The sequence below is a fragment of the Nelusetta ayraudi genome, unplaced genomic scaffold, assembly GCF_046127955.1.
Source record: "Nelusetta ayraudi isolate G7.1 ecotype Tasmania unplaced genomic scaffold, CSIRO-AGI_Nayr_v1 ptg000002l, whole genome shotgun sequence".
In the NCBI taxonomy this organism is placed as follows: domain Eukaryota; kingdom Metazoa; phylum Chordata; class Actinopteri; order Tetraodontiformes; family Monacanthidae; genus Nelusetta; species Nelusetta ayraudi.
In genome coordinates this window covers 12,272,878-12,296,843 of record NW_027466052.1, presented here as the reverse complement: position 1 = coordinate 12,296,843, position 23,966 = coordinate 12,272,878, and the positions used below count along the sequence as shown (strand labels likewise).

At 43.0% G+C, this 23,966-nt stretch overlaps 1 long non-coding RNA gene across 1 annotated transcript; it reads left to right on the top strand.

The window, feature by feature from the left end:
* Positions 1–4,492: 4,492 nt before the first annotated feature.
* LOC142887882 (uncharacterized) lies at positions 4,493–10,663 on the top strand. The gene is made up of 3 exons (XR_012926613.1): positions 4,493–4,626; positions 7,676–7,758; positions 9,180–10,663. It is a non-coding gene; the product is annotated as an uncharacterized LOC142887882 (long non-coding RNA).
* Positions 10,664–23,966: the final 13,303 nt, after the last annotated feature.

The window sequence follows — 23,966 nt, the reverse complement described above, 5'->3', positions numbered from 1 at the left end:
GGGTCTCCATCCATCAGGCTGCGAGGCTGCTGACAGGACCCAATGCATGAGTCCGAAGACAAACTCCAGCTGGCCGACAGAACACATGAAGTGGTCTGATAAGGACAAGTTGAAATGAGGGGACAAGTGATGGACATGCGTGCTGTGAGGCAGCGTGATTCATTTTGACAATTTTAGACAAAGTTATTGTTCTTTTTTTTCATTGGAATACTAATGAATAAGTAAACATCTCTGGATCCGAGCTAACAAGCCCCACAGGCGTCAGCGAGAGATCAGATTGAGGCGAAAACGCCAGCTTTCTTACAAGCGGACACCTTGACGGAGGCGATCAATCACAAGACTTTTTCATCAGCACCGGCACATAATGAGTCCTACTGCACCTCTGCGAGCGGAAATGACCTTGGACACGGATGGGACCCGACAGCAAGGTGTTGATGGTCAATCTCCAGCAGGAGTGACTTGCACGCTGTTCCGTGCAACGGCCCCGGCCGGAGCAGCGGTCGTGATAATAAAAGCGGGGTTACAGTTGGAGATATCACAGCTGCATTTGACTGCCAGTGCCACAGGTCTCCAAGGAGCGCTGCTAGTTATTAGTCAAGTGCAGAGGAGGAAACTCCCCATTTAATTAAAGCTGTCAGAGGTCAGAGGCACGTCAACGTCCGCTTCTCTCCTCTGGCTGATTCTGCTCTGAGTGCTTTGTTTAAACCCACTTTGCCTCTGCGTTGCTCCAAACAGCGGCCCTACCAGCAGATGATTGCCGCGCGATCGTTTCTCTTAAAGTACACCGTGGTGGCGAAAATGAGCTCCCGCCCCGGCGCCCACACCGCTCTGTCTGCAGCCTGTGATGTATGTAAATTGCACATTTAGTTCTGGGAGACGAGGCAGATGGGGATTACAAGTTAACGAGGAAAAATGCTTTTGGTGGTCAAAGATCGGTTTGACCGAATTAAGAGATTAGAATACATTTGCCTCGCAGTGATCTGGGTTTGAAGAGCGGCCTTTCAGCAAAAAAGGAAGGAAATGTTGAATAATGGTAGAAATGAACTGTTTATCGGTAAAATCTAAAGGAGAATGGTAAAAAAGTTTTAAAAATGAATAAAGGTTTGAAAACATTTCTGGCCTCCAGCTTCTCGTTTGCGATTGTTTTCTGCCCCCCACTGCATAAAATATTTTTAGATGCTCCTTTACGGAGATGTGGTTAGACATGAAGTCTTTGGCTGCTGGGAGGGGAGAGGAGCCACAAGGTTGACATGTAAATTAACATTTGATTTAGTCCAATGCAAAAGATAATTGTTTATCATAATCAAATGACAAATCTTTTTGAGCTTCTCAAAATGTTTTCTTAAATATTTCTGTTCTGTCTTCTCCTCTTAAGTGATAAAGTGATAACCCGTTCATTAAAATTCAGCCCTCAGTTTGTGTCTCTCTTGTCAGCTGTGCAGTCGCTGCATAGCTTTTCCCCCCTCCGAAGCAGATGAACAAACTCCCTATGAGAACTCAAAAAGTAAAAACCCATAAGAGAGATGTGTGACACTGTCAGCACACCAAGTTCATCTTATTCAAAAGATAAATGTCAAGTCGAAAAGTCAGAGACAAATCCAAAAGGCTGCACGCTGGGATTTCTTTCACACAGTTTTAGCAGGAAAATGAAACGGTCCACTCTGCGCCTGAAAAATCAATATGACACAGAGGAGTGATTCTTGCATAAATAAACAAAGTGGAAGACGTCTGACGAGAGAACATGGCATAAATAACTCCAGCCTCTGGGTCTTGAAGTCTTTATTGTTTAAATAAATTAACATTCATCTCACAGATGTTTGGACTTCCTGAAGCAGCTTGACTTCCGCTGTCGCCTAATATAAAGTTGATCTTCTTCTTTATGTTTCACAAAACACGAATATGCCATTTGTTCTGTTAATTTGATCACCGCATGTGTTATAGATTATATTAAAACATGGTGGTGAAGTAGTAAGCACTGTCGCCTCACAGCAAGAAGGTTGTGGTCCCTGGACTGGGACCTTTTTCTGTTTGTTCTTTGTGTGTCTGTGTGGGTTCAATATTACTGATTTGTCTTTCCTTTGGGTGGTGGTGGTGGTGGGAGGGTCGCTGGGGGTGGGTGCAAACTTCATAGCATCTATTCAGATCTTATAGCAAAAAGAAGTGAGGAATATTTCACCAAAACTCAGTTAATTTAAAGATTTTTTTTTTTAATCCAGTCAATATTGTGCTGTCAGCATTTTCTTCATTCTGTTGTGGATCGCTCGGCACATTGTGTTTAAACATTACAAATATGTGAGAGTGAATTGGGGGCCAGTTTTGGAGGAGTGAAAGACAGGGAAAAAGGTGAATGTGGCCATGCACTTTTTTTTCTCCACAAATTATAACAAATTATATGTCAGACCACATATGAGCTTTTGCAGTGCTGATATCCATCATACTTTGCTGTAATAGGATTTCCTGGGTGAGTAGCACTCCTTCCTTGAATGTCACGCTAGGCCGCAGGTCAGACCTCCCCTGGCAGTGACTCGCACACTCCAGCTTTGTGTGTGTGATTGATAGATCATCGCTATAGCTCAAAGTCGTAAGAGGACTGCAGAGTAGGCAGCGATCCCATCAAGAAGTGGGATAAAAAAAAAAAATGACACTTGAATACAGATTATGTGTGGCTTGTGAGTGTGAATGCATCACCGTAAATAAACAAACAAAGCAAAACAAAACAGAAAACATATTCACCACGAAATTTATATCACAACAGAAAGAAATCTCAATTCTATTCGCCCATTGTGCCTGGGCAAGATGCTTCTCGATGTAAGAAAAATGAATGGATAAAGTTCTGCTGAGGTATATTAATTAATTTTGAGGATGAAGCTATCAATCATCAATAAATCAAAACAAATTTGATAGATGGGCTTTTTAATATCCACTAGGGGGCAGTAGAGTACGTCATATCTCCCAACCATTGTTAGGCAGCGGCCAACGTCAATAGTGCATCAAAATATCCTGTAGAGTATAAAAATGTAGTTGTTGTAAAAGTATATATCAAAAAGCATTTACGGATATGAGATGCGTTGCATCTCATGTGGTTTTCTGTTTATTGACTTTAACCTATAGAAGACAAGACAAATTCAACTTCACAAAACCTACCACACCTAACCCTTGTAATACATACTGCATTATTGTCTACCGCAACTATGTAAGTTTCCATTATTAACCAAATATGAAACTCATTAAACATTGTATAATCTAAATATAGACTAAACCCTACATCACACCAAATGGGACAATAATGTCTCATAGATGAGAATAAAACATTGCAATGCATAAATGCAATGAGCTGGAAAAGACCAATACTGAAGAAAAATATTTATTTTATTTTCAAGAAAAATATTTGCTGTTTCAAATTCAGTGGAAATATTCTCAGAATGTTCCTTCACTCCCAGCTTGGCTTGAAACATTCACCTCAGTTAGTTCTAGCCACAGCACTGTATGATAAACCCTCGAAGATCATTACGATGTGAGGAACAATGTGAAAAAAAAATGAAACCTCCTCTTATGGTCAAGTTTTATTCAAAAAACAGGAGGAGAAAGTAAAGCAAAGCAGCAAAAATTGGTCATAAAAGCATAAGCGTATGATTTAGTGAGGCGATAAAGAGTGGATAGGTGGCCATTCATCACAGAGGCGAGCTCACCAGGAGAGGGCCTGTCACAGACACCAGCCGGTCTGGGAGGCATTGTGGAGACGCAGAGAGAGACAGAGAGTGTTTGTGTCCTGTTACAGCATGTTTCTGTCAATGTCTTTTCCAGATGGACACATACAGGCCGTAGATGGCTGACGAGTGCCCTGTCTCTGCAGCTGTGCACTCACAAGCATGCTGAGAGAGGCACCAGAAACAATTCCAATTTTGGATTATTTAAACAAGTACAAAGAAAAGGATGTATCAAAATGAATTTTTATTTTAGTTTCTTAAAAGTCAGAAACCATGTAAGTGAGAGGTCAGATCAAAGGATATTTGCTGTTTATATGAGTGCTGTGTTGTGTTTGAAGGAAGAGGAACTGGGATTAGGTTTTGTTTTAAAGGCTCCATAAACACTTTAACGCTGTATATCAATCATTCTAAACAACAAATACAACATTTCAGGTTACACATTCTCAGCTGCTACATATCAAGCAGGTGTGATGTGAACTGACTTCAGAGTTACATCATTTACTGGATTCACATCTTTAATTGTGTTCAATTTAGGAAGAAGGTCCAGGCACTGTTTATTGATGTCCATTGGCTGTGCAACTACAGCTCACACCCTCCTTTTGGCTGGCCACGAGTAAATGTCACATATGCCTCAATTTATTCACCTCTCCATTTTATTTATTTATTTATTTATTTATTTATTTATTTATATTTATTTATTTCAATACTCTCTCTTGGTTTTAATAATACACCACCTAAGTTGCGCCCCCCTCCCCCCCGCCCCAGTGACATCACGCATCACTTCACTTCCGGTCACGTTTTGCTAATTGAGACAGCGAGCGTTTGAGTCTTTTACTTTAGTGTTCCGCAGGCACGGAGCAAAGAAAAAGAAGCGTGTGTCTGGGAAGCTGGCGACCTCCGAAGGATCTTCACACCAGCGGTAGGCATCGGTGTTGTCAAACCACCTGCCGTTGCTTCTCCAAACTTCGCAGCTTTGAAGCGAAGCTGTCATCAGGAATATAACTGAGATGACTGTCGACAGGTCGTTTCATCGCTATCAATTAGCGACACACAGACATCAGGCAAACGAACCAGCAAACATAAATCCAGACACAGAACTGACTGTGTTTTTTTTTTTTTTTTTAATTTATTTTTTTTTATAATCGCGTGACTGTAAAAACCTGTAAAAATCGCGTTCATACAACTGGTCAGCCGACGAGAAGGTGCGGGTGCTCCTGACAAGAGGCTAATTAAGGCAAAAATGAAGCTCGGTAAATTGTTGAGTTGGATGAAAAGTTAGTGTTCAGTCACCGTATTGATTAAGAGGTGGGTTCTCATACTCTTCATATTTAAAAAGAAATAAACTCAAAAATCATAGTCTGAAAATCAAAAACTGGTCTGGTTTTTACAGGGAGCCGTAAACCGAGGGCTAAATAAACAGTTTCACTGGAGTTCTCTGTTATTTTGATGATGGATAACTAAATGTTGCAGGGCTGCTCCTCTGAATTCCACCTTTTAACTCTCTGGATATAACCGAGCTTGTTTTCACGTCGACTGTGGCTTACGGAGTCAGCCTCCTTCTTAAATTGTGAAGAGTCTTGAAATATAGTTCCCTTTTGCCCACTTTTCTTCTTTCTTTCCTTCTTTCTTTCTTTCCTTTTTTTTTTTTTTTTTTTTTTTTAAATAGATGAAATATGTTGGTGGCATCAAAGCCCAGCGATTATGTCGAGTGCCCCCCCCCAAAGCCGGAGCTGTTACAGTGATTATGCTGTTACGTTCTTATTTTCACTGGAAGTCCTGAGATTATAGCGTCACCCTGACCTTGGTACTGGATTTCTTCAAGTGGTATTGATTTAGGAAGTCGGGGTTGGGGTTCGACGGTCTCGCAGAAGTAAGGGGATGACTTAACATGTCAAGCTCTGTGCGCCTGTTTTCTTGTCCTGATCAATCATGCTGATTGCTGTGGCCCTCTCAAGATGTTTTTTTCAAGACTCTCTTGTGGTTTAAGGACTTTCTTTTGCTGTGTGAACAATAAACCCGACACCAATCAGAGCGTGCAGACTTTGGTGAAAGACTTTCACCATCTTTGTATTTGTACACCGCATTCCCTTCAGCTGAAGTGTCCGTTGCCTTGATTACTGAACTGTGGCTCAATCTGTTTCGTTTTGTAAATGGTTGTCATTTTTCCCCCCCTCCTTTTGAAGCCCCAGTGTGACTGCAACTGTAAGGGAAAACATACAGTGCACTGTGAGGAATGATTAAAAAAATGCTCTTGTCCAAGGTTTCCCTCTTTGAACGAGCATTTTAATTAGAACCACTTGCTCCTAAAACTGTACTGAATGTTTCCCATCAGTCATGTTTTTAGGATTACGGACAGCACCGATGAAAATCAAAGACTAAATGGAAAATGCAGATGGCCGAACAATGGGGCTTGTTTTATAGCTATCACAGCTTTTTGGTCATTTTGAGGAATTAAGTGACGTTGACAAGGTTCATAAGTTCACTTTAAGACGAAGATGTCAGCGCTAAGAAATATCTGTTTGTGAGTCGGCTTTCTTGCTTTACTTATCCTGCTAACAATCAGACAGATAAGCACTCCATTAAGAGGTGTATGTGTTTGAAGTTTAGTTAGGCTTGAACAGTTGTCGGCATCACTTCCCTTCTTTGGCTATTTGCACTGTAATTTAGGTGACAGATGTGTTAACATTGGGTCCTGTGTAAATTAGAATACCCCATCTGGTGAAGTGCCATGACTTGGCCAAGGTTGTGTAAAGTAGGGAAATAGAGGAAAAACTCACATGTCACATTGTTTTTGTGTTTACTCTCCACTGTTATTCTTCCATTAATCTCTCTGTTATCCAGCTTTGTCACCTGTCTCCATTAAATGACTCCTGAAGGACGCACAGGTCAGACCAAAGTTGGTCTTTTTGCTCCGCCCGCGGCCTTTTTACCTCAGGTTTTTTTTTCATTGGGCCACCCTTAAAAATAATTAGTCCAGCGATTTTGATCAAATAATCTTCAGGATGTGTCGTGCTGATGTAGATTTTTCAACTTGGCAGTGTGCTGCTCCTGAGCGCCTTGGCTTAAGTGCAACTAAGGGAAACCTGAAGAATGGGGCTCAGTGAGAGGTCTGTTAAAAAAATGGTCACCTGACCTGGCTTATTCTTCAAAAGCCCCCTAGTGGTATGAATGTAATTATTTGATTTGGAGTGCGTCCATCTCTCCATTTATTCATCTGATAGCGTTCAAGCCTGTTGGACCGCACATGACCTATTACCAGTTCAGCCACTGTTGCTTTACAGTAGTATATTTGTGCGAATTCGACATCTGGTTGGCGAATAACTTTCCAGAGGGTTAAAACGGGCCACGAAAGGTTTGATGTTCTGTTGCTCTTCTGTATCACAGATTGGTAGTGACTCTTGATCCGGGTTTAGTAGCCAGGCCTCGTACCGCCTTCCTCAAAGGACATGCCGGAATTAAGGCTGCCCTCTCCTCATTTCCTGGTGCCCTCTGCTCAAATATCATCTCCACACATGCAGGACCCGGCCAAGGCTTTGAAAAGTACACCTTAATGAGGCGGTGCATGCACCTCAGGTGTATCTCTTTAAATGTGTGCTAGCTATTTGATCATTTCAAGGTATATGTAATGCTACCACCCACGGTGGAGCATCAGCGGTGGGACTCATCATTTATAACATGGCAAAGCATACCGCTCGACTAAAGCACAAGATAAAAACATTTTTTCTGGCCTGTGTCTTGATGGGAAACTGTGAAAGAGGATGAGAGATGAAGGAGCAGTTCTTTTTTTTTTTTTTTTATACACAGCATCCAGCTCTGGAGAAAGGAGATCAGTAATGAGTTTGGCCGCTGGCCAAGAGTTATTATTGAGAATTGACACTGATAACAACACGCAGTGCATGAATTATATCATTGCATTGGCATTTGTAATTACATCTTTGCTCTCTGTCCTCTTTCCATTTGTGAATTAGCACCCTGTCAGCTCTCCAGCAGAGTTTGAGTGGGAGAAAAAAAAAAGAAGAAGAGAAATGACTCGGCTCTCCCTCTAAACCAGGTATGAAAGTGATTCTCTTTTTCTTTTCAAGATTTTGGCATATTGATGGGGCTTTGCTCCAGGAGTGGCCTTTTAATGCTGTTTACAGAAAGCACACGTTGTTCATATTTGGCTCGCTCAAGTTGAAGACAAAGCTCATGCGATCGTGACCCCTGCAGCTGCAGGACCAACCGGCATGAGGCACAGACAGAGGAGCTCCACGCAATTAATAATGGAAGCGGGTTATGAAAAGAAAACAGCGTAGGATTTGTCCTAAAGCTTTGTGTTAAGCAGCCAAAGGCACCTGCATAAGGGGGTGGAAGGCATTGCATGATGCAAGCGCCCCTTCTCTCTCCAAACACTTGTTCTGCTGCAGAACGGACCGAGGCAAGATGTAAAATGTAGCTCTTACCCCCGCTGGGTGCCCCCGAGATGTTTTTCTCATGATCATAAGTGTAGAATATTGCCTGCATTATCACATCAGCGTGTCCCATTCTCTTCAGTGCTCAGTCAGCAGTGTGCTTTCTTCCCCCCCTGCCCCCGTCTCTCCGGGCATATTCATAAAGGTAAAGCAAAAGTGCTTTAACACATTTCATGTTTGAAAAATGAAAATATTTGCTTGTTCTTAGTATGTGGCAAAAACATATATGAGAGCAAAGTAGCAAAAAAAAAAAAAAAACAGAATGGCAACTTAAACACCGAGGCACATGTGATTCCTACATCACGTCAGCGGCTTTGAAAGACGGCATGTCATCTAATATCTGTGTGAATGCGGTGACGGAAAGCTCCAGGCCTGTTTTGTCCCGAGCACAGAAGTGTAACCACTGACTCTGCGGGCTGAGTCACACACAAAAAAAAAAACGTGGTGTGCTTTTACCCTGCCTGGCCAAATGTGAAATAAATAAAAGGGAAGGGAAATGGCTGCTCTCTTGGCTGTACCCTTGGTCCCTTGCTCTTTGTTAAAACCATATCTCTGCTGCTCCATTGCCCCCAGCTACATTAAATCCCATTAAATTCTCCTTCATTAAAGCAGTCCTCTCTGCTCCTCGCAGCAGCCCTGTTGCAGGCCTCTCAAGGACAGCGCAGTAATGAGGGTGGACTGGGTTTAACCTTGAAGAGTACAGGTTTTCATTTCCAAATCAATAACTTATGGTTGAAAACTGCCACTAGATCCAGGCTATAATTTTCAAGCATTAATTGTGTGGATTATGTTTCCGCGGCAGTGAGAAGGTATTTAACTTTGAGCTGCAGTGTAGATATTGCCTTTATCAATTATTCCCTCCCCGTCCTCGCGATGGGAAGCGACAGCTCGCACATTTTCTGCATTTCGTGCGCCTGTGTACTGTACACGTTGCCGCGCCGACGGAATCACTCGGGGAGATTGTGTTTCAAATAGTCTGCGCGAGTGTAAGTAATTATGCCGTTGGTGCAATTTTCTGCAGGGAAACCAAGCAGAGGGCAGCAGGCTTGGATTTCTCTCTTCTGCCTCGGCCCGGCTTTGCAGCGCGGCCTCATCATTCACCCCGCAGAGGTAAAAATAGAAGAACTCTCCACCACAGTTGTGTCGGGGTGCATTTGGCCATCACCTGCTGTCAGATGTAGTAGAAAATAATGAATTATGAATGAAGAAATGAACGTGTGGACGGGAGCAGGGACAAGGGAGAAAGAATGAAAATCATGGCAACAAACAAAAGCGCCTGACCTGCAATGAGGCGGTGCAAATATTTCCAGCCCCTGTAATTTTCCACCTTCTTTAATGGGTCATTCTTCATATCTGCCGTCATTGTCATGTGATTGTATGGAAAGCATTAACTAACTTGTCCTGCGGTGATAATTTCTGCCTGGTGTGTGCATAATTTGAAATATTGGATCTTTTTAAGAAAACGGGGAGGGCTGAGGCCGTGGCCGTCACTGGAGCTTAATTTTTTAATCAACCTCTCCCTTAAATTAAGCTTTATTAAATTACAAAGCTCACACGGTGGGAGTGGGACACGGGCAGAGATGGCCCGGTGCAAAATAGAGCTTTGTGGGATAATTAAATAAAATTAATATGGGAAAAAAAAAAAAAATGGGAGAGGAAACCTAGTAACAATTTTCATGCTCTGGTTTCCTTTCACTCTTTCTCATTAGGGGTCTCAGGAAATTTACCACGTGAAATTATGAAAAGGAGAAAGGGATACAATGGCCACAAGATTGATGGATAGTGCATGGAAACACAATTACATATAGGGTTTTTCTTTCCACTCTCATTTTCACGCACCGTGTGCAGAGAAATTAAATGTGTTTGTTGTGCTGCAGAAAGAAGATCCGATAATGTCGGGCTAAGCTCCGTCTGATTCGCTCCCGGCAAACAATGCAAAGCGCACGTCGAGCCTTCTCAGCGCGACAAAGGTACTCGCCAAATTCTTTGTGTCATTTTTTTTTTCTTTTCCCTATTCTCTCACACTGTGTTATAATAGTCTGGTAGAAGAGTGCGGAGCGCGGTCAGCCGCCTTTATCTTTTTCAACTTTTTTTTATGAGCCAGTATGCAGGAACTACTCAAGCGCTGTTATATTCTGATTAAAGACCAAAGCTTGTCATGGCTCTGAGGCTTTGGAACAACCCTTTGAAGAAATCCATAATGGCAGAGTCAGTGTCATCTTGTCAATTGTCCTCTTCAGTTGCTCTTCAAGCTCCATTTAAGGTAGTTGTAACATCCTGTTCCACTGGGCGCTTTTTTTTCTTTTCTGCACGCCGCACTTTCTCTTTGCTTCATGTTAAAGGGCGAAACATAATAAGCCCATCACCTCCCAATTCACTTAAAAAAAAGTTTTTTTAAAGTCAGGCGTTTAGTTATTTTAACAGAAAGCTATTCACACAGTACAATGCCAGGTATGAAAGTGATTTTCTTTTTTTCCTTTTCAAGATTTTGGGATATTTAGCATTCAAACACTCAAGTTCCAACTTTAGACAATGAAGGTGAGAATTCAAAGGCTAAACACATTGACTTGAGCTTTGAAAAAACACTTTGCACTATAAATGAATACATGGAATTGTGCGTTCTGAGGATTTAGACAATGACATATATTTAGAGTATTAAAATCACTTAATTTATCAGATTAATTAACGTTACATTGTGTTGTCTGTGTCTTAGACAGAACTACACCAAACTACGTTATTGACCTTCCATATATGCCAGAAAGACATGCTTTAATTCTTAAGGCCTTTACATGTTGCATTGACATTGAATAAGAAACGTGAAACGTGGTGTGAGTTGCTGTTCCGTACCTCAGGATCAACAGGTTAGCGTGCACTGCCAGTGTGAAAAGTAAAACACAGTAATGTCTTATCATCGTTGTGGTAATGACAGCAGTCACATTTGTCTCTATTGGATGGGGTCTTCGCTGGGTATTTCATCCAGCTTTTGATGGCTCCCACCTCGTGCTTCCTGAGAACTGGGATTTACTGTGTCCTGCTCCGTCAGCCTTGTCCTAGACTGAACTGTTGAGTGTTTCATCCGCTATTGAAAATGGCTCGCTTTGCTTTACTGTGGCTCCAAAGATTTTATCCAGCTGTCCTTGACATTTCGAAAGGGACTCATAATAGTTTATGATGTGTTGAGAGGTCCCACCATACCTGATGTATTTTGTCTTTATAAGAATGCAGATGTTTTAGTCTCAGATTTTGCCAATCTTGGTCCATGTGGCTCAACCCACTGTGGTGGAAAAAAAAAGCTTTATTGTAACATTTTAGTCATCCAAGCAGCACAAAACTGTCTGGTTGCTTTGCAAATCAGTCAGGGGACTTGTTTCACAGCTGGGCTTTAATGGGTTAACCTTGAAGTGCAGCTGGAATACTTAATTTACAGCATATAGTAAACCTACCATTTGGTGTATGGGGTTAAAAAACATCAGAAATTCCACTTTACACAGTCAGATAGTTATATTTATTTTTATTTAAGTTAAAATATTTAAATAAATCATTTTAAATGACATTCTTTAAATATTTCATCAACACTTACATTGTACGCTGGGTCAAACTTTTTTTTTATTTAGCTTTGTGATAAAAAAAAAAAAGTTGGATCAGCCACTACATTATTTTCTTGGCGATTTTCTTTTTCCCGCAGCTTCCCTTTTAATGTTGATTAGACATTTTAACATTGGGGTCAAGTTAAGGGTTAAGTTACATGCTGCATTTCTTACTACAAACATCTTATTTCAATTCAGCAGTTTAACCTAATACATACACGAAGTGTTCTGAGATCCAGCATTTAGTCCTCAGCCTTTTGTGGAACATTAACTTGCTCAAACAAAAAGCGTGCATAGTGGACGTGTGCATGTCTCTGGATTTAAAAAAAAACAAAAAACAACAACCCAAAAACCGTCTTCTAGCCTCTTGCTTTGAAGGTTATATCGTGTTTTGCATTCCTCTGCTGGTTTTCACTCTTTATTTCAATCAAAAGCATTAGTGCTGGAATGTAACCACAAAATCGCTCCATTCTTTCTCAGTGAAATCAGACTCAACTTTGATGCCCAAAGTTTACTCATCTTTCTATAGCATGATATGTCATGTCAGCCGCAGACTCTCTGGCCGGACTTCAAAGCTGAAAATATGGTAAAATCAATTCCAGTACCTGATATTGTGCTTACCAGAGCGTGTAGTTAAAGGCTAATTTTGTAAGGCCCCCACATTTTTTTTTAAGCCGGGGCTCTGAAGTTTTACTCATTTGGTCGGCATGTTGTGAAATTGCAGACACTTTTATGTCAGTCTGTCTGTCAAAATTTACAGCGCTCGGATTTCTAACCCACTGGCAGTGTTTTTTAATTAGATTATACTAGAGGAATACCTAGGGTTCAGAATGCCAATTTGTGTCCCAGACGGTGTAAAATTTGCTGTTCCACCGCCGCCAAACAGAGCAGGTGAGAGCCGACCAGCTCCTCAGGCAAAGAGGAGCCGCCTGCTCTGCGCAGTCTCTCCCGCTGTGTGCGTCTCCCCCTTTGCTGTTTCACCTCTTGCTGTCTTCTACCCTCGTCAAACATTACAGGCATGAGTGGCATGAGCGAATAAATAAACATGTCATTCAATAGTCCGACAATCAAAGTGAGATCCCAAAGTTTTCGTTCAGATGATGTCTCTCGGGTGGAATTTTCTGCACGGCAGAGAGCGGTGGTATTGACATTGTTTGCAATGAAAACATATGTAGCGCGCGAGTCGCATATTGATTCTGACAGTGTGTTAGCTCACTAAGTCATTACACTGATTTATGAGAAGTCAAGCAAGTATCTACAGCGCCGTGCAAAAACAAATTATGGGAACATTTATTTTTCAATTTGTAGTTGTGTGCCAGTCGTGACAACTGTCAGAAAATAAGCCGCGGCATGTTGCATCTCCAGAGTGCTTCTAACAATCAGACCATTCTGCAAATGTGTAATTTACATAGAAAATATGGAGCCAATGTTGAAATAATGCTGCCAATGAAAGCAGCGAAATGAACAGCTGCAGGTAGTTAGAGCTGTTCTGTAAACGGCCGGCGATTCAAAGTAAACATGGATGGTTTCCACCATCAACAACATTTCACCAATGCTGAAGAATAAGCTACTGAATTTGCAAAGAATGCGCAGTGGGAATGGAAAGCATAGAGGCATGAAGTCGGCAGATGTTGAAAATTAAATACATGCAGCGAGTGGCTCAGAGGACTGTGGGGCTATTCTTCTGATGGTGGACTCCAGAGCTCTCCAGGGCGAACGGACAGCTGTTCCGGGTTAATTCGTCCAGGTTTACATCCAGTCGGCCACGGATGAGATTTTTTATTTATTTTTTTTTTGAAAATTGTAAAAAAAACAACAAAACAAACCCTCCTGGGGAAATTGACATAAATTTAGTTATATCTGTGGCATGCTACTGTTGTTTACAACAGTTCAGGCATGACGCTGACCCTTTATAATTGGTCACACAACTGGCTGTTGAATTGATTGACTTGAAATGGTTGAATGAAATCAAACTTTGATAGTGTCACGGCCCCAATGAGCTCAAAATGTGCTCTGGCATTTTGTCTTAGAGCTGGTTCCACTTTAAAGGTCCCATATTAAATTGTTGTAAAAAGAATTTCTTTACTTCTGTTTTTTCAAACGTGTTTCTAGTCTATAAGTGTGAAATGAGGAAAGTCTGATCTCTCCCTCTTTTCAGAAAGTGTGCACAGTGCAGGTAACTGGCCCCTTCTGATGTCACAAAGAGCACTGCTACCTCTCCTGGATTAGTGACAAACCCTCAAGCCAGATCAGCTGCTTCTAATTTCTGAAACTGATTTCCATTGTTTTTTCTTCCCTTCCAAACGTGTTGAAGGTGTGACGAAGCAACTGTTTCAAAAACAAACGAACGTAACTGCAGAATTGAGTAAAAATATCTTGAATCTTTAAAGAAAAAAAAAAAAAAAGCTGTCAAAATATTTGCCCTAACTCAGAAAGCACTGGGTCAAATCCCAGATTTTATTCTTCGAAGCCAAGCATTGCTTCACAGATACAAAGCTTTGCGTTCGTCTTCTGTTTAATTCCAAAATCCAATAGAGAAAAAAATGTCATTCAAGAGGAAAAGCTTAAAGAAAAGCACTTTAAAATACAGCCACGGTAATTCTCATGTCACGAACATGCACAAGTTCCTGGTGCACTAAATCTCATCTTCGCACAACTATAATGCATGTATGGAAAAATAACACAATATTTAACAATACCGTATATTGTAATTATGAACCGTATACGCTTCTGTTACATTTGGATTTGTTTAAATCACCCTTTGCACTGCTCTCACCCCCCTGTCTGCCCTGACAGTGGCTGTTTCTTCTGATAAACTACTCATGAATCGCTGTTTATTTGCACCCAGTTCTCCCTTGTCTGCCTGCACCGTGGCACCTTTGGACCCCACCGACTAGTTTCTGAAACTCTTGCAGACATCAAACGGAATGGAAGGGAGGAAATTGTCGAGTGTCTCATTCCTTTGGGGTTGTTCTGTCGCTTTTATTTTGCACAGACGGAGATTGATGCACCGGATAAGGGTGCACGCATTCACCCTGTGGGTTCAAAAATGGGCTGATATGGCCGCATTGCATCTCGCGTTAAATCATCTGTAAATGCAGAAGGGTTTGCAGGATTTGTCAAATCTCCATTTAAAGAAGTAATGTTTTTTCGTGGCCAGAGGGTTGCTGGACAGAAGTTGAAGCCCTCCTTCTCCCTGGAAGTGGTCGAGGATCATTAGTTTTAGTTTTTGAAGTGTTGGCCTTTTGATGTTCCAATGTTCTCTTTAGGTAGGCCGGCCTGAAGGGCATTTAATATCACTGCTACAAATTTCCAGTTAGGAATAATTTGCATTGAGCATCTGTCAAAGAAACAGCCATTTAAATACATCGGTCATGGTTGAAGAGGCAGAAAATGAGGGCCAGATTAGACAGAGCACCTCTCTCTGACGGCTGCCTCTGACGGAGTCCGGGGCCATCGCAGGCCACAGTCACCCAGCTTCAAAATCATTAACTCGGATTCGGTCTCTCCCCTTGACTCCTCACCCAAAGACTGCGGACGTTCGCGTCTCTTGCCGCTGCAGCCTGATTGCGGTTGTCTTTGGGCCTCATTTTGAATGCAATTGAGCCTATAGATTATATATTCCACTGGGAAACAGGAGTCTGCTCTGTCCTCGCCGTCGTATGAAACAATCCCCTGGTGCTTCCCACCAGAGTATGCAGGAGGACCTGTGTACTGGGATGCGAGTCTCATCGCCTGCTTTATTGCTGAGAGAATCACAAGAAAACCATGCAGGAGAAAGAGAGTGGAGGAAGACGCTGACTGGTGAAGCCACTGAGATTTCACAGGAGCCTTTTTTTCTTCTTCTTCCCCCAATCAGAGCAGCGTGTTTGTTGGTCGTTGCGAGTGCAGCTGTCTCTCATGACGTCATGACGCCTTAATTGCTCACAATAAAATAGTCAAATGTGAACCCTCGCCACAGTAGTCACTTTAACTGCACTCAGGGAAAACAAACAGAACAAACGTCAATGAGAAATGTCAGCTGTTGGACAGACGCCGCTCCAGCGGCGGGGGAGAGACGGTGCAAAACTCTCACAGCAGCCGACTTTCCTCCCGTCACTCTGGACCGAGGCGTCTGCAAATAGAGACGGGTTGCGTGACCAGAACGACTCCGACACTGTCTTCAGGGGAGAATAAACAGTGCATTAGTTCCACGTTGTCTTGGAGGAGAGAGGAGAGGTTAGAGGAAGTCCACCGCGGGATTGAAGCTGTGGAGCATTAGTGTGCAGGGACGTCTCTCAGCCGCTGGGAGCACCACTGCCTCTTTTTCATGCTCTGTTCCTTCCCTCCATAATGATATAAACCCTGGTTTTATGCTCACTGACCTGAGTTTTAATATGGGCTAAATGTTTCTGTCCTTTTCTGTGAAAGTTATCAAAGTGTGTCAACAACAGAAGCATTACAGATGGATACAGATGTTTTTCTAGCATATAATTATGATCCCCCCGCTCCCCTCCCGCCCCTCTATTTAAACCCACGTGGTGTCGAACATGGCACGCTGTCATTTACTTTCGGGTCTTTTCCCTTCTCCTTGACATAATTGCCCTTAATTCTGTCACACAATTGCGCCGATGCAATTAACCCTATGGGTGTTCATAAAGAATTAGGTAAGCCTTAATTGTTAATTGGCCCGAAATAGTAATCCCCACTTTAAATAGATCACCTAAGGTCTAATCACTAATGAAGGCTGCGTGGAGTTGGCAGTGATGAGAGCACTCACATCATGCAAGGTTTCTTTTGGTTTGACACCAAATTTACGAAACAATCAAGTCGCTGCCTGGTGCTGAAAATCTGGTGTTGGAGCTGAGAACCGTCTTCGGTTAATCTGCAAGTAAAGGGCGGCGCTTGATCTGCTCAAACTTTGGTAACCGCGCAGAACAAAAGGGATCGTCAGTGGGGCCGCGCCGCCTCGGACTGCTTTCCAACTGAATTGAGTGTTAAATAACCAGAAAACAGGGAGTAGCTAATCGGTGTGAAGCTGCAACTTTATCCCCTCTACCTCGGCTCGTCCTGGAGTTGAAGGTGAATGTTCTGTAAGTGTGGAACTGCTGTGGAATAGACTGTCAGGGTTCATTAGTCCGAGCCATCTCTATCTCAGGAGGAATGTGGCCAGTGGTTTAAAACCAATTTCCATTACCTTCCTTCATTTTATTAACTTCCGTACCATTACCAGGGAGCCTTCCTTTGACAGTTGTTCCTCCTCACTGTCTTGTACTCCTCTGAGATCCCTGCAGGGGGTGAGGAATGGAACCTCATTGGACTCTGACTTTGTGTTCCCTTTATTTGCTTCGGGCCTTTCTAAGATGGTGCCTTAAAAAGAGAGAGAGGGTGAGAGTGTGTGTGTGTGATTTTAGATGTGTGAGCTTTTGCATGAACCTTCCTTAATATCCATACTTGATATGAATGTCTTGGCCAAACCAGTGTAGCACTGCACACACACACACACACACATCTCTGATCATCTGTATGGAGAATTCCTATGAAACTGAGGTCACTGAGAGGTTCCCAGCCAAGCTCTCATCCCATACTGTGAATTTGTCGCTACCTGCTGCCTTTTGAGTTAAACATTCTGTGCTGGGATGATCCTGCGAGGCGCAGCAGTGTGCGGTAAATAGTCACTGATAATATCTAGCTACTGTGTGACCCCGGTCCACCGCCGCTGATTAGATCTGTTGGGAGCATCAAGCGGAGTATGAAGATGGTGAGATGCCGCCGTGTGCGACTGCCACTTGGGAGGACGACGGGGGGGAGTGGGGGGGGGGGGTGAAAGGCCAGGTGTCTGCTACAGAATTTAATTAGAGAGACTGGATGCTTTGTCCTTCGTAAAGTTGCTCCAGGCACATTTTAATTGCCCGATTCCCCAATTTCTTCCAGGCGCTCCTTCGCTAAAGTTGATTAGTATTCATCTCGCAAAGAAATTTGAATCTTGATTTTCTGGGATATTTTACTTCACTGTACCTCAAACTCTTTTTTCCCTTACCTGATATTTCATCTCGCTCGCTCCCTTATCCCGTTTCTTCCTGTGTCAAAAGTTGTGCTTAGGTTAACCGGATGAGTTTGGCAATTACCCATGCTAATTAACATCTGACAAATAGCTCCCGAGTGACTTTTAGAGGCCATGGCAAGTTAGAACAAGATTGAGACTAACGAGAAAAGAATGCCTTCATCGTGGCACAATTTAATCAAACGCTTTCGCTCAATTTGGTGTTTTGGGAAAAAAAAAAAAGCATGGACAACCTTCGTCTCTCCTATAGTGTTCATCAAGGCTTGCAATAGACATTCAACTTCAAATGTCATGACTCCTTCAATGGTTGTACTAAAAATATATATTTTTAATTTCTTAATTCATAAAAAGAAACTGCTTTTTATAATCGCTTCCAGCTTAATCGGCACTGTTCCAGTTATTGTAGCAGTCACCAGCACTTTACAAAGACAAAACTGTGATTAACACAGACTATTGCACTCGCTAGCGTTCATTACAAATGTAATCGTGCGTTAAATGGGATTGAGGTGAATCTTTCTTGAAAATTGAAAAGGAATCATACGTCTTGATTTCGTGTGCAGACAGTTTATCCGGCCGCTTTGACAAACAGGAAAAAGCCTCCTTTACAAATGGCAGTCTGCTCCACAGTCAACGCAGCGATTCTGACAGAGGCTGGGCCGTCTCTAAGGCACGGGCACGCACGCACGCACGCACGCACGCGCGCACACACGCACCCGCCTCACCTTTACTCTAAACTGCACCCCCACACGCCGACCAGTTTCCCACTCTTCCATATAATATCTGGTTTATCTGGTTGCTGAGAATAGTTCAATCCTTCATGGGGGAAGCACTCTGTTGGTAGGATTACCCAAGTATAGAGCTGAAATTCTCTCCTTATTATCACATATTTTTTCTCAACGGGCGAATTCCAGGCCAGTGTCTTAATGTTCAGCTCTATACAATCCCCGGCTTTTACCATGGATAAAATATTTATTTGCTTAATCACTTACGCATCACCCGGAGCTCAATAGCCTCAGTAGTCGTATTAGGATTATGTGCGTTGTGGGTGAAAGTCAGGGCACAAACACACTTTTGTAGATACCGCATTAAAAAAAGTTTCCAAAGAAATATTTTTGCTTCAGAATACCCTTGGCTGGCGCTTTTGCAGTCTGTCCTCTTTGCCATCAGTGTCTGGCGTACATTTAAAAATGTCTTTTGCATTTGCATCCATAAATGATTGAAGAGTTTGCATTCCCCCCCTCCCCCCTTTTTGTTTTTTTTCTTCCCTCACTGCCTTCCTGTAAAGATAAAAGGTTAATTTCATAAAACCTCTTTGCCGTGCCTGTTTTTCTATGTTCTCTTCCTCGGCTTGCGTCGCCTCCCCGCTCGGTTTACCAGCGAGGAGGTCCTTTACCTGCTGTTCCTTAGGTTCATTCTGAACTTACACCCCAAGGTGGACACCCGAGCAGCTGCGCCTTTGATTGATTGTTGGGGCCATTGATCTAATTTTAAAACCCTTTGAATTCCTTCCCCGCATCTTTCCTTTTTTTTTATATGAAGCGGAATAAACCTAATTTCCCCACGCCTCATGCAGGGCTTCACTCTCGAAGGCGGGAAAATGGAGTGAATAAAGAAAGAAAGAAACCTGAGAAAGAGGTCCTTCACAGCGGCACAGAGATTTTTATAGACTTGGTCAATTAAATTTGTCTTATTTGAAACGATGGGGCTTCGTAACTCAATAAGAAGTAATGTGGTTGAAAGGCCCCCTGACTGTGCAGCCATTAGGTGAGAGAATGTTACCATGGGAGTATTAACATGCAGGGATTATAAAGGCATGAGGCTGGTTCGTGCCAATTAGAGTCAAGAGCAGCCAAAGGAGAACGGAGTGGGAGGGCATCCTGGTCCAGCAGGTCCTGCTGCGATGACAAGAAAAAGGAATTAGACATGAGAGCTGGACTGTGACACCAAACTGTGATGATTCTAGCGTAGTTTTTTTTAATTTATTTTTTTTAATCTTAATAAAAATCTTTTTTAAATTATACTTTACTATTTTTCTGTTTATTACTTTTGGCTAAAATGGCAGTGGACTGAGACGGAATGTTTAATTTTGGTCATCTGTTTGAAACAGGCGTAACTATTGCCATTGTTTGACTGAAAACGACGATGTTAAGGTCAACAGAGCATCCGTCGAAAAAGTGATGATCGGCAAATGTGTGAAATTTAAATCTTTGTCCCTTTAACACATTTGCAAACATCCAAGAAGTGCCTGCCATTGGCTGTAACAGCCCTGCAAAACAACATCAGAAACACTTTGAATTGTGACCTCAATTCAGTTGAACTGTCCACTCTGTGGATGAGCTAACGTAAAGACAAGCAAAACAAATATATGCGCATTTGCTTCTGGTTGTTGTTTCACACACTTGAACAATTGAAAAACTTCCTCAAACTAAACGAAGGAAACGTATACAAACTTGCTTAAACATTTGGAAAAGAAGCGCTTCAACTTGATTTGACAGCAGTGTGACGGCAAACAAAACCATCATGTCACAGGTTTTCAAGCTGTAGTTTTAATGATGTTTTAAGTTTAGTTATTTTCAATTACTGTGTAATAAATAAGCAGCTGGTGAAAAAAATAATCTTTTTTTTTTTTTTTTAACTTTTCTCTTACTTACTTACTTTTCTTTTTTTAAATTAGCATTTCAAGTCACTCAGACCCATTTTATTTTATTTTTTGCAAGAATTCTTGAAAGAAAAATTACAGCGCAGGAACTTTAAGGTCCTTAAGAGGACAAACTATTAAATTCATCCCTCTGTGTGTGCGCATGCGTGCGTGCATGCGTGCGTGCATGTGTGAGAGAAGCTCTGTCTTATCAGTGATGTGTCACTCGTTATGCCGGAGTGGAATGGTAACACAAAGTGCTTCAGGACATTGTAACAACGTCCCTGGTGCCACCAGTCGCCCCCCCCCCCCCCGCCCCTCCCCCCTCTCCTTCTCCCCACGCCCGACACAATTACCCGCTCATGTCTAATTGGCATTTGAGGCTTCTCTGCTTGATCGACCATGGTCACATCAGCATGAAGTGGCGGGGCAGCGCTCGCCAAGCTGTGACTTAACTGGTATCACGCTTTGTTACCCTCCTATCTGCTTACATAATTTGCTGATGTAAATTTACTCTGCCTAATTAACGTCGTCAGCCCCTCATTTAATTCGTGCAGACACGCGATGCATCCGGTCCCTGGTGCCGCTGTCCGCTTGGCTGACGTCTGAGCGGCAGCTTCACCGCCCTGTCTGCTGGCTGCGGCGCTGCACTTCCTGCAACTTACTCCGACGAGTCCATCGCTCAGTGGCGCGCGCGCACACACACACGCACACACACACACGCACAAACGCAACTCGGCCACGGCACGGGGAGTCGAGCGGAGCGGCGTCCGTGCGCTCAGACTTAACTTTCCAGAACTGCCCCGAATTAAGAAATTAAGTTCATTTCAGTCGTCGCTGCCTGATTGGAGCTGAGCGCTTAAGTTGACAAAGGTTGAGGCCGCGGCGCGCGGAACACAAATCTGACTGACAGGCCTCGCTGTGGAGAGGAGCTCTGTGATATTTGAGGTGATGGCTGGCCAGACAAATAATAATACTCCCAATTAGAGTCCCTTTCTCTGCTTTATGGTCTCTGCAGCGCGTAATGGCCTGCTCCCGCAGAAGCGCCTCTGGATGCCTGCGCGGTCATTATCCAACAGGATCCTCGGCGGTAATAAATGACAAGCGGCCGGAATATTGATTTGTTAACCTTCAAAGTGGTGCCATCCGATGCAGCCTGCAGAATGATAGGAATTTACCATCGGAAGGCGGATTGAGCCCGAGGATATTAGCGTCGATGTGTGTTTGGCTGCAGGTTTGCACTTACAGCTTGATTTTAGTGCTGTTTTTAAGGCATTTGACAAAGCCGGGGGGGGGGGGGGGTACAGCAGCTACAGTTGTGACCCAGGGGAGGATAGCGGTCCAATAAGGACGTTGGCTGATGCTGAACCGGCGGGGGGGCGGGGGGTGGGGGGTGGGAGGGGGTGCAGGCGACTGGTGAGGGGTTGGCCGCACACTCATTCAGCTCGTCAGTCAGGATATTAGATCAGACTGGTGGTTTGTGATGGTGGCGGGGTCACTGAGCATCTCATTCGCATACCCCTCCCCCCCCCCGCCTCCTCTCCGCCACCGCCACCGCCATCACCGCCGCTTCCTCCCTCACCCAATTGCTTCAGTGCCGCACTGCAGGGTAATCAGGACAGTCACACTTTAGGGGAGAGAGCGGATGACAATAGGACTCAGGCACAAAGGCCCACGCTGCGATAAAACCTCGTTCGCCTCCAAAGTTTGGAACTGGAAGTGGCCGTGTACTGAAGTTAGCGGGAGTCAAGTTCCAGTGCATGCAGTTTGGCCTGTGTAATGAAATTCATAACCGTGAGATGGTTTTTGATGGAGCCACGGCTGTTAAGAAAAGGCTCTCAGATATATATATTTTTTTCTTTCCAAGTGCGCCTTTTAAAACTTAAAACAGCAAAGATGTTGTTTACATCTTATGATTGGCCTTTTGTGGTAACTCATTTTACTGTGCCCCCGCCACCCCACCCACACACAGACACGCACACACAGTTCATTTCACTCCAGTCACTCACAAATCAGGCGTGAGACAGCGGAGAAATTCCCCGCTGCTTTTATTTCTAAATATGTATGTGGTGTTGTGCGTAAAATAGAAAAGGTTAAGAATATTTATCGGGACACTGGTGGCAATCAGGGGGAGAGTCTGGAATTAGAGGTGAAAGTATTAAAATATTGATAGCACCTCTCTGTGTCCATTGCTCGCCCATTTATTATTCATTGTACCTTGAAGGTAGCATGCAAGATGACCCCTTTTTATTCAGGCCCCTGCCAGCTCACTCTTAAGTCCGGCATTCCATGTGGCCCCACTTGCATTTTGTTCCAGTCCAGCTGCTCTGAAGGCAGGCGGGCTTTAGTTTAGTGTATGTGCTGTTTGATGGGGTCCTTTTTGTTCGGCATAAGCTTGCATTTATTCTCCGTGTGCGTCGGTCTGCCAGATTGAAATGTACTCGAACGGCCTCTCTTGCGTGTCACTGGCTGAGCACCAGGAGATCAACAGTGACTGGGTCTTTAGAAATGCCATTATGATTCTGAATAGCAATTGTAACAACAACTATTTAAATAATAATTCATATTCTCTGTTTTATATGTAATCTACTTCTGACGCGAACTGCATAGAAATGTGATCATCAAAGCAGAGGTTTATCTTCTCTTCATATCTACACTTTATATCATTCTTAATGCAGTGGTTTAAAAATGCTCATTGTTTAATAATAAATTAAATGTCTGCATTTAAGGGTTGTTGGAACATAACATTTTTATGAGCAGCAGAAACAATATCTATTAAAATAGAACTTTAAATGTATTTGCAGATTTTTTTTTCCATATTTGGAATCTTCTGGCGGATTTTCTATACCCTTACATTTGTGGCTGAGCTGTGTATCTTTTTGAAATGTAATCTATTGAATCAAGGATACATATTGACTCATTTATACACCCAGAATTATTTTAGATTTCCAGCAACCCTCCCAAATGATTCATATTTCATAGGGAGCGTATTTGCCGGTGCCTCTTTGAAGATATGTGCCGGGCTTCTGCACCGACTTTGGCCAGTAATAAATAAGAATTCCCCCGAGGGCAGAGCTCATAGGTGCTATTTAGGTTGACCAATAGAACCACAGCCAGGAAACTAGAGGAGTTGCGCTGTTGGGATGGAAGCAGGTGGGTTCTGGGCTTCAAAGACCAAACGGTAATCTGCTGAAAAAAAATCTAAAGCCGAGCTCTGAAATGTGCTGAACATCTCCGAGCTCCTGCTTGCAAAGACACACGGCTCATGATGTGGTTCGAGCCAGGCCCGGAATGCTTTGATGCTCCTGATCTCTCAACTTTTGTTAGTTTATTTGACTGGGTTTTTATGTATAATATGTATTCCAAATGCTACCTCTTCTTTAAAGAACTTAGGGGAAATCCTGGAGAAATGACCTTGGAGTTGGGAGCTTGTGCTAAAGCATCAGTTGATTCAGGGGCTCAACCTTGGAATCTTCCCTAACACAGAGGGAATAGTGCTGGGTCGAATGTTGGATATATTGTGGTAAAAAGTGGTACCAC